The following is a 15850-nucleotide window of genomic DNA, read 5'->3' as shown; positions in this document are numbered from 1 at the left end:
AAAGTCTTGTGCCACTAAATTTGAAGCTCATAAACATGAACAATCTCCATATCATCAGGTTTTATATGGATTGGGGCATTCAAGGCTTTGGCAATATCAATACAACATTGTGAAGAACTCCCTGCACTTGAATTGTCTCCATAAGCCTATAAAAAATTATCTCTCAACAAAATAAGAAAAAATAACATCTCTCTGAATACAAAACTGAGTCAAAACAAATATAATATAAGCCATGAAGTTAGGAAAAATAAAATTTTAGAACAAAATTTTCAAGCTCAAAACTAAATGTGATTGTCCCTTTTATCCAACTTAATTTTGACATAAAATATCTCTCTTCAAAAAGGACAATATTTAATGTTGTCCACTATTCAAATTTGTGTAGTTTGACTAATTTAAATATCCTAGTGCTACATCCAACCAAGAACCATAAAAAAACCAAGAACTATAAAGAAAGGTAGAGGAAGGAAGGCCAATTTAAACGCAGAAAAATGAAGGCCTCTAGAAGAATTCAAACTTGTATCAATAGCAAGCATCACCTCCAACTTAAACATTATAACCCTTATGTTTGAAATTTGGGAAATTTATAGGAATGAAACAATCAGATATTTATCAGTGTGGTTCTCTCAATTACAATGATTAAATTATCATGCATGAATGTGTTTATGGAGTGGTCTCACACCCTTGGCCCAAATGATATACATTTGGCTGTAGTTTTTATTGAGGTCTTTGGGGTTTACTTTGGGTACGCAGTCATGAGGTCTCTCCTAAATTTTCAATAAAACCCAAAAACCAATGCACTTTCGTGGGCTTTCAAGTGTGAAACCATAGTTTCAGGTATAATACTTAAGCTTGTAACTTGAATATACATGCAGAATCATTACATTTTTTTTTTTTTTTTTTGGGTAGTCGCAGAATCATTACTTATCTTTTGCATAATTGGATGCCAAAATGCAAGCATCACAATGTGATTTGATTTAGGTCTTTTATTTATTATGTTTGATAAAACATGTATTTTAGTGCTCAATGTTTGTTTCGTAATGAGAAACTCTTCTCAAAATAGTTTGTGAATTTAAGTATATCTTATGTTTCCTAGAATGTAAATGGAACACATAAATAACATTAAATCTCATGCTCAAACATTATGTCCCTGTGTAATCGTAGTTACGTGCAAAACTATTGAATCTTTGACTTGTATAATGGCCAATTTTGGGTATCACATCTTCTACCTAAAAAACAACAAAACCCCTAATAAGAAATTTGGCCAACAACAAACCAATGTCTCCAAGACATTTATTCAAGAAAAGATTGATGTGAACATTGTAATGGAAGGGGGAAATAGAATAATGTAAAACACACACAAACACACACATTTGAGCAACCCAGATTTAAGATTTTAGCATTTGGTTCATTTTCAAATATTCTAAAAAGACTAAACATACTAAAAACAAAACTTACCAAATAGGATCATGTTCTTAACTCTTCCAATTAGCAAGTAACAATTTGTCAGTGCCACCCTCCTCTTGAAATCAACATAGGTAAATAAGCATATCCATAAATAGAAGAATTTGCATAAAAAGTATGGTAGGCTAATATGAAAGCAATTGTAACTAATCAAGGAATTCACCAAATTTAGACCCTAAGCCTCATATTTGGGAACATAAAAAATCATGACAGCAATAAAATGTAGGTCCATAGCAAAATTTTGTGTTGTACTGTCCTGAAATAGTTTTTTGTGAAATATTTTTAAATTCATATAAAAGCTATTTTTAGTGTGTTACAAAGTCGATCATGTGTGGTTCCCTTGTTGCTATGTTGCTGCACTATTCATAGGTTGCTACTCTACACCTAGTCTAGTGCTAGTGTATTAGTGATTTGGCCATTCGGACAACTACCTAGCTAATATACTTATTGTGGGTCCAAATGCTAACACCAAAAAAAAAAAAAAAAAAAAAAAAAAAAAAAAAAAAACAAACAAACAAACAAACAAAAACAAAAAAAACAAAAGCATCAAAGTACCAATTGTAATCAGCCCGTCAACATTTTTTTCTCAACAGAGAATAGTAATCAAATAACACCACCCAAGCAAGCAACAGAAACCATAAAACCCAGCAAATATATATATATATATATATATATGAAACAATTCTGAAGTTTAAACACTATATTCTAACTTCGTATAGTTTATACATTCCTTCAGGTGCTTTAATTGGTCCAAAATTCTTTCATAAAGCTCTTTGGTCCTTTCAAACTCATCCTTTAATATTTCAAAATCAACGTATGCCTGTTATTAAACAAATAAGAAAAAAAAAAATTCAATGGTACCAAGGGCAAGTATATAAAACAATACTAAAGAGAATTGTTTTAGGAATTAATAGCCTTCTCTTTTTATTTTCCTAAACTCTGTGTTTGTATAGATTGAATAAACTCAATTACTTATAACAAAAAAAATCTCTATTTACACATACCCTTATTATGCACTACACGTATGGTACAAAAAGTGGAAAACAACATCAAACAAAAGGAAAACAGAAACGTGAACTAAATCATCAAACAAAAGAGGCAGTAACAAAATGTAAAAAAATGGTGAAAAAATCAAACAAAAGAATAGAACACAAAATAAACTAGATTTAGAGATACCTATACTGAATCATCAAGCTTCTGTTAATATTTATATATTGTGAGGTGAGGAAGTTAGGAAGGAAGGAAGAAGGAGAGGCTGCCGTTAGAAGGGGTGAAACTGTAGAATAGAAATGTGGGGAAGGGGAATGAATATGAAACTGTGCAACAAAAGGAAATCTGAAACCGTGCAATAAAAGGAAAACAGAGAGATTGAAACCGTGAACGTTGGGGAAGGGGAAGGATCCTAAAACGTGCAACAAAAGGAAAACTGAAATTTTGAGTAAACCGTGTCTCTCAAAGGGTTCTCCAAAGGGCTTAGGTTGAAAAGGGCTTTGTGCTTGGGCTTTACGGTGGAACTAAATTTATAAGTGGGCTTTGTGAGTAATTTAAAATTGATAAAAACTATTTTAAAATTGTAGGAAAAATACAAAAAAATAGAAAGGAGATGATATAGCTTCTGATGTGGCTTAATATGAGTGTAGCAACATTAAATGCTACGCTTCATTTTTTAGTATTGTATAGATTGTTCTAAAATTTTAAAAACTAGCCGCAAACCCACGCGTTGCGAGTGATAATTATTTTTATGGTGATTTTATTAAAAAAAAAATTTACAATTTAAACTAATCTAATAATGAGTAATGTATTTTGTAATTATATTTTTATTTATTATAGGAATAATCATAAATATAATATAGGAACAATCCAAAACACCAAAAAAACGTAAACTAAAAAAAAAATTAATAAAACTTAACAATGATTAATTGAACCAATATTAGGATAAAATTTTGTTTTTAATAATCTATTAAGGTTATTTTCTTTGTAGAAATTATAATTTCGGCCGCCCAAAACATATTATCAAATAAACAATTATTAGCAAAATTTAAGAATTAAATTTCTATACATGCATTGTTATAAAATAATAATAAAAAATTGCAAAAGTTAAAATTTGTCATCTATCCAATTATTTTTGTTTGGCTAACCTTTGCTTTTCTTTAAATAAATGGCATTATAGAGTACTTCTAATACAACTATTAAGAGTACTTTGTCCACCACAAAGGATTAGAAAATAAACAAAAATTAGTAAAGTCTCATAGTTTAACATCTAAATTGAGCACTATAAAAAATCATGCTATGTAATAGAATAATATTATATTTTTATATGCTATATTTAATTCTTTAGAACGCAATAGGATAACATTTAACAATCAAAGAGAATAAAATATTAAAAAAAAAAAAACACAACAACAACAATTTAAAAAACAAAACTAAATCACAATTTTAAAAACAAAACTAAATCGCATTAACCCAAAATAGAGTTTTAAAGAATATAAAAAAATTATCAACCTAAAGTAGAGATGCAAGAAAAATAAAAGAATCCACTAAAAAATTTAGAGAGAGAGGGAAAGAGAGAGAGGGGACCTTTTTTTTGTGAGGGAAAACTATGCATAAAATAGAAGAGATAGTGACAAATTTATAGTAAAAGGGTGTGAATAAGAAGAGACAAAAATAAAGGAAGATGAAAAGAAAGAGAAAGAATGATATTAATGTAGAGGGTAGTGGGGAGATGAAAAGGTAAGAGAGAGGGAAAGATTGAAGTAGTGGGGAGATGAAATGGTAAGGGAGAGAGAAAAGTTGGAGAAGTGTAAATATTAAAAAAATAAATGTTAAAAAAAAAAAAAGTTGAAGCCTTTCAAGCTTTAGGTTTTTTTTTTTTTTTTTTTTTTTTTTTTTTTTTTTTTTTTTTTTTTAAAAGCTGAAAAGGCTCACACAAAACCCTAAAGCTGAATTGAAAAGGTTTTTGATTGGGTTTGATTGTGGAACTAAAAAAATAAGAGGTGGGCTGGATTAATTATACAGATTTATTAAAGGGTGATAGTGGAAGTAAATAAATAAGTAAATAAATAAGTGGGCTAGATTTATTATAGGGTGATAGTGGAAGTAAATAAATAAGTAGTGGGCTACATTTATAGGGCTGTAAATTGTAAAAACCATTTTAAAATTGTAGGAAAAATTATATTTTAAAAAAGAAAAGAAAAAAAAGAATGACGTGGCAGTTGATATGGCACAACGTGAAAACAGCAGCATTAAACACTACGTTTCAGCTTTTAGTAATATATAGATGGCTAGACTGTGTGAGTCATCATGTTCCCTCCAATTTCAACACTTCTTTGAGTTGAGAGACCTTTTGCACTATCAATTTTGTGATTGGAGTTGTAACATTTGATCTCCTCTCTTCTGTTGATGCTAATGCAACACTAGTAGATACGCCTCGTTGACCTGATGCTACACTTGTAGAAGACATCAACATGAAAACAATTACACATTACAGGAACCACGAAAATACCCACCAAAGAATATTTTAATTACAACTCATTACCTCATCTTATATGAAAGCAACAATAGCATGGTTAAAAGAAATGTAAAAAACCCGAACTGAACCTCACTCAATTTGGTAGATGCCCATCTAAACTGTTAAAACACTTCGTTTATACCGTGTTGTGTTCGTCTCGTTTTACGCTCTAAAACCCCAATTTTTACACAAAAATTGCAAAAACTACTATTTTGATTCCAGGATAAAGAAATACTAAAAATGGAGAAGTTTATCTTGATTGGATATCATATCACCCAATTTTACATGTTTGCGGTCAAAATGATCAAAATGCCTAACCATTTTTTATCAAGTTGACCAGCAGTTAAACAAAGTAAAAAAATTCATCCAATTGCTAAATTTCACACTTTTATGTCAAAACTAATATTTCCAAACATTCTTCAAAAGTGGGAAGGATTTGATTTCTGAACATAAATACTTAATTCAACCAATAATTTGGCACAGAGGGCACAACAATAAACTTATATTTTAGCAATATTTAACCAAAAAACTCCAATAACAATGTTGAACCAGTGAAAATGATTTAGAGTTTTATGTAATAAACACTAATATTTAATCCCAAATTATTGTGTTTACTCAAAAAAAAAAAAAAAAAAATTATTGTGACATGTTAATGACACTAACGTGTTATAGATAGAGATTAGTGTTTAGCGAAAAAACACCATATAAATAGATCCTTATTATTTACCAAAATAAATAAATAAACAACTATATGTTCACAAATAATGCCAATCATTCACTGTCAAAATAATACGAATTACAGCCTTCTCAAAAAAAAAAAAAAAAAAAAAACGAATTACACACACTTCCCAACTCTTTTTAAGCATAGTCACATTCTTTCATAGACAGAAATTTGTGAAATACTTTGAGAGTATACTCTTGGAGTATCCAATAATAACTTTGTAGACTCAAATCAACCTACATCTCATTGCGCTACCACTTTTTTCTGTTTCTCGTACTTCAACAAATCAATCTCAAGTCACAAGTCCAGGACATCCTCACCCTTTAAAAAATATACAAGAACTCAAATAACACATGCATCCTTCCCAAAATAGACAAAAAATTAATCCAGCCATGATAATTGACAAGAAATTTAGTCAATTTGTAAATCGGAAATGTAGGAAATCTTAGGCCAATCTTCCCCTCCATCCTTTTCACAACGCAAGGCCAGCAAAGAGCACTTTCGTATACGAAGAGAAGAAAGGGAGACTGGTAATCCCTTTGCTTGAATCAACTCAAGCTTCTTACAACAGTCGATCTCCAGCTTTTTGAGCGATGTGAGGTGCTGAAGCCCATTGACCAAGTATTTGAGATCTGGAAGTCTGCTGATGCAAAGAGAAATAAGACTGTCTGGCAGCAGTCCCCTTTCAGGAAACAGCTCCATCGTACTACATCCACCTGTAATCATAAAATGAGCCAGTGACTTCATTCCATGCAAACCCCATTCTGTGCTAGGCAAGATGCTCTCACAACCGGTAATAAACAGAGATTGTAGATTGAGGGGCAATCCCTCCTTTGGCATCAACTTAAGATTCTCACAATGTTTAATCTTTAGCTTTTTCAGTGAGAGGAGACTGTGAAGCCCTTCACCTAGGTTTATGAGATTTGGAAGGTTGCTAATACGAAGAGAAGTGAGAGTGTTAGGTAGCACCCCTTGCGGAAACACCTTTAGTTTACTACATCCACCATCAATCTTAATACAAGTTAGAGACTTCATTCCATGTACACTCCACTCCTTTAGAGGCATGAGATTGGTGCAATCGGTTACAACCTGAGAGTGGAGGTTGGGAGACAATCCCTCTTTTGGCATCAACTGGAGCTTAACACAACAGCTGATCTCTAGTTTTTTCAATGAGGTGAGACTGTGAAGCCCTTCGCCTAGGTTTATGAGATTTGGAAAACCGCTGATGCGAATAGAAGTGAGAGTGTTGGGTAGCAATTGCTCTTCTGGAAACAACTCTGCCTCACTACATCCACCTTCAATCTTAAAACAAGTTAAAGACTTCATTCCATGTAAACCCCATTGCTTCTGAGGCGTGAGATTGTTGCAATTGGTAATGACCACAGATTGTGTCTTCTGAAAATGGAAGGAGCTTCGGACAATCAGATAATTCCAATTTTGTCAAGGAATAGAGTTTCTTCGGTAAACTTTCAATCAATTGAGGACAATCTTGTATTTGAAGCTCTTGGAGAGAAGGGAAAGGGATATCTTCACCATCATGTGTCCACACACTCCAACATGGCAATTTTATGAATGACAAATGTTTGTTTTTAAACCCCTTAAAACAATTGATTAAACCTAGTTAATTAACCAAGTTGTTACTTAGTCCAATTAAACAATTCTAGGTTATCACAATAATAAAGATCAAATCATGCAAAGCAGCGGAAAATAAATAACACACGATATGATCACCCAGGAAACCAAACCGGTAAAAACCTGGGGAGGATTTGACCTAGCTATCCTCAAAGTAAACTTGAATCCACTATCAAAAAGAATCGAAGTTCATACAAAAGGACTTACAAGCACTCCCGCTCGACTTCCTAATGCTACCAACCAATAGAACTTACTGACACGACCACGTGCAAGCTTCGAATCCACGGACTCCTTCTTTCTTTGGATTCCCACCAGCTACAAGCACCCCCGCTTATGTATTCTTTAAACTTTAATGGCAGCAACTGTTTTGATCATCGAGGTTTAGAGAATGTCTCTTCCTTGAAAACCCTAAGTATGTGTAAAGGAAAGCTCCTTTAGATCTCACAAGAGATTTACACAAACCACAATATGAGCAACACTAAAACATGGTTAGGGTTTGCCTTTTATACTTAGGACAAATAAGAAACCCTGAAAACGTTTTAAAACAACTAGGGCTGAGTTGGAAAATTCTGCAGAAAAGCAATCAGCCCGAGCTTCAATCGGTCCAGCCTAAGCTTCGATCGATCGAGCTAGGCCGAAAGCCACACTGCTTTCTGCTTTACACTCGATTCCAACTTTACATTGATATACAACTTCGAGCTAGCTTTAAACACTTCTAAACACATTGTTTTGATCATGGTTTGCCAACATTACAAATTAGAGTTCTAAAATACATAACGTCCTAAACTTTAGAACCTAACAACAAAATTTTCAGAGCTCTGAATGGCTTGATTCCAAACTGACTGTCCCTATAAAATCCAGAATGCAGCAATTGTAATCTTTCCATTTCTTTTCTTTTTTTTTTTTTTTTTTTTTTTTTTTTTTTGGATAGGGAACAGAGATTTCATTGCTTCAAGAAATTGGCATACAACAGGAAAGACAAAAAGGAAACAAACCCATAGGACCTAACCAGCAGGCGCAGGATCAGCAAACCTAAGCAACAAAAACACAACTTAAACAAACTAGCCAGCTAAGCAACTTAACAAGAAAACAATCCTGTTGAACTCCCTTTTCAAGAAGACAAATCAAGCAAACAAAGAAAAGCCCAAGGTCCCAATAAGCACCAAAGTGCAGACAACTTTACATTGACATACAACTTTGAGCTAGCTTTAAACACTTCTAAACACATTGTTTTGATTATGGTTTGCCAACATTACAAATTAAAGTTCTAAAATACATAACGTCCTAAACTTTAGAACCTAACAACAAAATTTTCAGAGCTCTGAATGGCTTGATTCCAAATTGACTGTCCCTATAAAATCCAGAATGCAGCAATTGTAATCTTTCCATTTCTTTTTTTTTTTTTTTTTTTTTTTTTTTTGATAGGGAACAGAGATTTCATTGCTTCAAGAAATTGGCATACAACAGGAAAGACAAAAAGGAAACAAACCCATAGGACCTAACCAGCAGGCGCAGGATCAGCAAACCTAAGCAACAAAAACACAACTTAAACAAACCAACCAGCTAAGCAACTTAACAAGAAAACAATCCTGTTGAACTCCCTTTTCAAGAAGACAAATCAAGCAAACAAAGAAAAGCCCAAGGTCCTAATAAGCACCAAAGTGCAGACAAGATCAAGCATCATTAGTAGGACCCAAATTGGCCGGTTCACATAGGTGTTTAGAAGCTCGGATGTTCGTTTCCTCTGAAACTTCAGTCACTCTCCAATGCTTTGCTCCAAACTTCAACATTTGCGCGAGAGTTTGGTCTTCACTGGCTTTCCCTTTTGCACGGGCTACTTTTTTCAGATTGCCTTTGCCCAAAATTTGTTTTCCTTTTCCTTGAGCTTTTGCCTGAAAAATAACACCAACATGGGCAGCCTTGGCCGCATTCATCAATTCAGATTTATCTTTCTCATTTATTTCTGATGGAGCTTTTGAACTCGGGCTTCCCTGCAAGAAAGAGCCTTTTGGGCTTTCTGAAGCAAGGCTTTTTGGCCCATGAGAGAAAGAGTCAGTTTAGAGCACCTGCCTTAGCTGATCACGTGATGTCTCAAGGGAACTCAAGGCGCCCAAAACCTATCCTGTCACAGTAGTCTTTAGCAGCTCAGTTGGTCCCCTGATAGCTTGTACTTCTGCAGCAAGAGTTCCATCCGCACATGTGGAGTTATCTTTTCCCCATGAATCACATTTCTCCAGATTAGTCTTCCTGCCCACAAGACCAGAAGCTTGAAGGAAAGTTGATGCAGAACTATTCCCCTGTCCGGTCAAAAGTTGTGCATCAGCCTCACCGGAGATAACACAAACCATCTCCTTGCTCGGGTTCTTTTCCTTGGCTGCCGTTTTTGTGTTCCACCCCACCCTTAGCCAGTCCCCATATTGATGGCAAGCTGTTTGCTAGTCCCTTGCTGCTGGGCAATGTTTTTTACCATGCCCAAGCTTCCCACAGATGAAGCAAACAGTAGGCAGCCTTTCGTACTTGAGCGTGAGCCATAGCCATTCCTCTTTAGAGCTTACAATATAAGCTCCTCTTCTTAGAGGCTTATCAATCTCCAGCTCCACACGAACTCTCATGAACTTTGCCTGGTCAGATTGCCATGAACGCCTATCGACTTCCATAAATGTACCTAGCTTGCTACCGATTTCTTTCCCAACGTCCAGTGACATATGTTCAAAGGGGAGACCCCAAATTTGTACCCAAAATGGAGAATGGGTGAAGGAAATGTTTGTGGAAGTTAGTCCTTTTTTCCATCTGCAGAGCAATAGCAGGTTGTTGTCGAAGCACCAAGGCCCACACCTCTCAACCCACTCCATCTGAAATTTTGAGCTGAACTTGAATTGGAGTATATTGTTTCCAACTTCCACAATCCTTATGTCTGAACCCATTTTCCATGCTGATCTGAGGGTGTTCTTCAAAGCACGTTGGTTCTGTTGCCGATCAGAGAGGAGCCGCCCAAAGAGGCTGAGGGAACATTCTTCCAAAAGGCCAGGGCAGTTTGAGACTAAGATGGGAATAGCTTCTTCTTCTTTTGTGAATTGTAGGTTCTGTAAGCTAGAGAGAATGCTTGGGTCCATGACTAAATATTTACTCTTGCCAAAAGAGAACAAACAGAAAACTATACAACCCAAAAAAGAAAGATTTGGGATGGAACAGCTCGTATTCAAAAACGAGAGGAAGAAAGACTCCTACTAGGGAGAGAGAATTTCAAAGATCCTTCGGACTTATTTTTTGATGCAAAACAAAATTAGATTCTGTAATCTTTCCATTTCTACAATGTAGAGCTCTTGAAGAGAAGATAACTGCCCCAATGATGGCAAGGACTCGCAATATGTACACTTGCTCAGTCGTAAGCTCACCATGTTAGAGAAAATGGCATCACCTAACCAATTGGGAAATGTTGTGCCATCATAGTTTTCAATCAAAAGTTTCTTCAAATTTTCATGAGGCTGCAGATTAATGAGTACATTTTCATACTGTTTTTGATGAGTCTGCAGATGGACGTGTACATTTTTATTTTTTACCTGATGATGAGTCGTAATAGTAGTAGTTGTCCATTTGACAAATAAGTCATTGAGATACTTCTTGCTTTTCAAGTTGGCCTCTAAAGCATGTTTAAAATAGGCTACATTCTCCAGCTTTGTGATAGAAAGTGTACGAAGATGTGAAAGCTGGCCCAATTCACTTATCTTTGAAGAATGAAGATCTTTGCTTACAACAAATCAGTCACCACTTGAAGATTCTTTAATCTTCCAAACCTGGGTGGCATCATTCTTAAATTGGTGTTACTCACATCTAGATGACGTAAATTAATGAGGCCTCCAATGTTTTCTGGTAACTCACTGAGTATCGTAGACATAGCAAATTGCACCAAGTTGTAGGCAACTTAGTGATTTTTTGACAAGAAAGCACACGTTAAGTGTTTATTTTCTGGCAATCATGTAGTACTAACTATTTCACTTAAAGCAGGGCAATTACCGTTTGAAATGGTTAGTAGAAGGAAGGTCCGCAGAGTCCTTAATTACTTGCATAAGGTCTTCAAATTTCTCAGCACCATCAAGCTTTCCCATCAAGCATGCAAAATGCCGAACCTTTCCCAAAATTTTATGTGGCTTGCCATGTTCAAACTTGCAACAAAATTCTCCGGATGAAGTACTTGTCTCCAGCCTCTTCCATTGTGTCATTACCACTTGGCTGTTGCAAGAAACCTTCTGCCATCCACAAGAGAACCAATTTCTCTTTTTTGAATTAATAACACTTGGGAAATATAGAACAATAAGCAAAACATCGTTTGAGATGTGGAGGAAGATGATAATAGCTTAATCTTAAAGCAGGAAGTATGCTACTCTTATCAATTGGGATATCCCATATCTCGCTATTCAGTATATTACACCATTCGTCAGCTTCTACTTCTGATTGCAAAAGACCCCCAAGTGTTTTTGCAGCTAAAGGTAGCCCTCTGCACTTTTTCACAATTTTACCACCAATCCTTTTTAAAGTTGGATGTTCATCAGGGTTGCTAGTCCTGAATGCGTGTTTTGCAAATAATGACCAACATTCTTCATCTAACAAATGCAATAGATCATGAGTAAAAACCGCCTGCTTGATTGATGCAACACTTATATTGCGAGTCGTGACAATAATTCTACTCCCGCAAGCTCCAACTTTTAAGGGAGTTAACAATAACTGCCAATCAATTAAATTCTCATTCCAAATGTCATCTAAGACAAACAGAAATCTCCTCCCGCTCAATCTCATCTTTAGTCTGACTTGAAGAACATTGAGATCTGTGACATTGCAGTCCGTCAAACTGAACGACTCGAAAATTGTTCTTGTTATTTTAAAAACATCAGAGTCTTCTGAAACATGAGCCCATGCTCTGAATTCACCAAAACGTTCCATCACCCCGGGGTCATTATACAAAAGCTGAGCAAGCGTTGTCTTGCCAACCCCAGTTCCTTGTGCAATATCACCAAGCAAAAATTTCATGAGCTCGTCTTTATCTTTATCTCTACAAAACACTTCAGGGTCATCTAGCAAAGAAGTAGTCTGCAATCTGAATGGTGGTTTCACGCTTACACTTCCCTTGAGATTGAGGAGATCTCTCCAGTTTGCTAAACTCTCCAGTCTTTCAGCCTGTTTTTGAGCCTGTCTTTGCAATGGATTGAAGAGAAGAAGTACGTAGGATTGTGAAATGTGCGAAAACCTGTGCTGTCTAGAAATTGCTTCTCGCTATAATTGAGTTGAGTCCAGCGAGATTTTCTTCTTCTTTTTCCCGCTCCTTTCTCTACTTTGACTTTGTGGCTGACTGCATGATTTTCAGATTACAAAATTAGTCGTGCTGGCCAGTTTAACCATTTTCCTAGAATCTCGTGGTCGTGGATGAATTATTAGCTTTGATGTGGTAAATTATTGTTTTCTAGAACTGATTTAACTATAGATAGTGGATGGATGGATAGAATGTAATGCAGCCATCCAAGTTGACACTTGCGAATCAGTCAGTACGTGGACAAAAGAAAAAAAAGTCATCCATGATTTGTTGCCTTTCTATTATTGTTTGGATGAAAAGTGCATAATATAACATAACCATCAATTTATCAAAGATTGAGTTGTATATCACGGCAAAATGGATATCTAACATCTTCTCATTTTATAACTTAACTTCCTAATTCAAGTCTCGAGTTCATAGATCGAGCCTTCTTTTTTTTTTCTTTTTTTTTTCTTTTTTTTAGACTGTAACTTGGAAAAAAAATGATGTATATATTTTTCTAGATTGTATCAATGATTGAATCATTGTATTTTTTTTTTTCTTTTCAAGATTGAATCTAAAACTAGGGCCAATTGATTTTTCTTTGTTATTATACATCAATAAAAATGTATTTCATAAAGTTTTTCTTACTTTTTTTCTTAATAAAATAAGTGACAATTCTATATACACAAACACAAGCAACATGTCATCCTCGATATGTGTCATCTTCACAACAACACATGCGTGCATGCACTAACAATCTCTAGATTTATATTCCCATCTATCTACCTCACCTTATTAGTTGGAGTTACTATTGATAGTTTAATAAGCTCCTTTTCTTTTAAAAGTATTTTTTTATGTACACATCCTAGATAGGGATTTTCGTACTGATTTGGTGGCCAATAAAAATACAAAATATATACTAGCTAGCATAGCAAAACCTTAATGCTATGTTTGGAAGTTTGGAGAGAGAAGAGAGTAGACGGGAATGGTTATCCTCCACCTTATTTGGATGCTTTTGAAATTAAGTCAGAAGAAGGGGGATAATTAACATTTTCATAGTTTGTAATTTTATTCATATGATAAGGGTAAATTTGGTAATTCATTTGGTCAAGCATTTATACTCTAATCTTCCTCCAAATCTCTCCAATTTGGAGGCATAAAAATGAGGGGTTAGAAGTAGTTAAAACCCCTCCAAATTTCTCCCCCTCCTCCCTTAAAAAACATCCAAATAAGGTAATTTAACTTATTCTCCCTCCCTCTACTCTACTCCCTTTTACTCCCCATCCATCCAAACAAGCAATAAAAGTAAAACTTGGATTGAAATGTCTCATGATTCTAATCTCCTCCTCTAGTACCACACCACCTTCCTCAATTCCTTAATTAAATAACTTTAGGTGTTTAGAAGATTTTCCTCTAGCTCTCTTTACCCCTAACAACCTCATGTTAGTATGTTGAAATAAGAAGATTTACCATTTTCCTTGAGTTTGTAAAATTAATCAAAATCATAAATAATCTCTCTATCTCTCGCTCATAACCGAATTGGACCGTTTGAATGAGCATAGAGATTGATCAATGTTAACATCAAGTTCGTGTCTCTGTTGCATTTTATTGAGAACATTTTGAACACTATCGCACATATTTAGCTTGATGGTCATTCTCACTATTTTTTATCCTCCCACTTTTTCATCCCTCCAACCAAATGGACCTAGCGATAAGATCAAATTTCAAAGCTAAACTAAAAAATGAAAACCACAAAAAAAAAAAAAAAAAAAAAAAAAATCCAAGAACCATGGTCCATGGTGAGAAGAGCTAGCATGAAAGTGAATCTCATATGACCACCATCATTGTTTGTAGGATTTTGTATCCCTTTTGGTCTTTCAGGCTAAGATTGACGCTTATTGGGTCAGTATGAAGATTTTCCCCTTGCTGTGATGCATGCTTGTGTATATTCAATGAAGTTTTTTTTTTTTTTTTGACAATATATATTCTGTGAAGTTTGATATTGCAATCCGTGAATTTTTTAAAGGGTTCCAACTTGCAGGAGAAACTCAAAATATATATCACATCATGGAAAATTTTTCAGAGAGGTAGTGGGGTTTGTCTCCATGTTGTTTATGTGTAAGTACTTATTTGTATGCAAATGAAGGTGAAAATTCCTAGTCTAAACAGAGAAGCGGCTCAAACAGAGGGTCTGAGGCTTGGGTTTTGAATGAAGAAATTAAGAGAGCCACCGATGACCCACCACAACCATGACACCACTATGACCACCAAAAACAACCCAAAATCTCATAATGACCACAACCAAAACCCAAATCTCAACCCAATGACCCATACGTCACGCTCCTTATCAAAACCCAAACCTAAAGCAGTTGTGCTCATCCTCCACAAATCAAAACCCAAACCAATACAACCACCTTTGTGCTCCTCCATTGCCACTGTGACCCAAAGCTACTGCCAATCTGAACTAGAGTGAGAGATAAGAGAAACAGATAGAGACAGAGAACACGAAAGGAGTGAGTGTCATCTTTTGATCTTTTATTTTATTTTATTTTTATTTTTTTAAGAAGGAGAGAAATATAAAAAGAGAGCAAAAATACATATTTATCCGTATTTTTAATAGTGGTGGGTTACATAAGACAAACAAATCTTACCTCAAACGGATAAAATGACATTTTTCAAACGACAGGTAGATAAAACCACAAGTAAGTTTATAGTAATTTCCCCTTATTCTTTTGTTGTTTACTAATTCCTTTAGTGACTGCTTTTTTTTTTTTCTTTTTTTTTCTTTTTTTTTTTTGAGGGTTCTTCAGTGACTGCTTTTAAAAAAAAAAACCACTCTTTTAGTGACTTGCTAAGAGAGTTGTAGTTCAATTGTTTAGTATTTTCAAATAATACAGTTAACTTATAAATTCCATCACAGTTGTTTAGTGATTTGGTCATTAGGAGCTTTGCTGTCCACAAAGGGAATTTTGTGTAAGCTCACTTACGTTGAAACAAAATGTTATAAGAGAACTTATATATTATTGTAGCTTATTATTATTTTGTTCTCAGTCTCACACGCACCAATCCGCAAAGATCAGCAGAAATGGGGGTTGATCTATGCGAGAGGGATGAAGGTACTTGTGTGATTAGTTTAATGTGTTCATAGGGGCATCTTACATGATTTTATGTTTCTGCAAGAATTTGGAAATAATTATCTTTTAGCTCTTTAAACTTTGAATTTAACAATGTAAATTGTTTC

At 34.7% G+C, this 15850-nt stretch overlaps 1 pseudogene; it reads right to left on the bottom strand.

Moving 5' to 3' along the window:
- The window catches only part of LOC115984608, a 29039-nt pseudogene that overhangs the window by 5204 nt on the left and 7985 nt on the right, over positions 1–15850 (bottom strand).

Source organism: Quercus lobata, chromosome 4 (assembly GCF_001633185.2).
Source record: "Quercus lobata isolate SW786 chromosome 4, ValleyOak3.0 Primary Assembly, whole genome shotgun sequence".
Lineage (NCBI taxonomy): Eukaryota > Viridiplantae > Streptophyta > Magnoliopsida > Fagales > Fagaceae > Quercus > Quercus lobata.
Note: the sequence above shows the minus strand (reverse complement) of the source record. Positions and strands in the feature narration are given on the sequence as shown.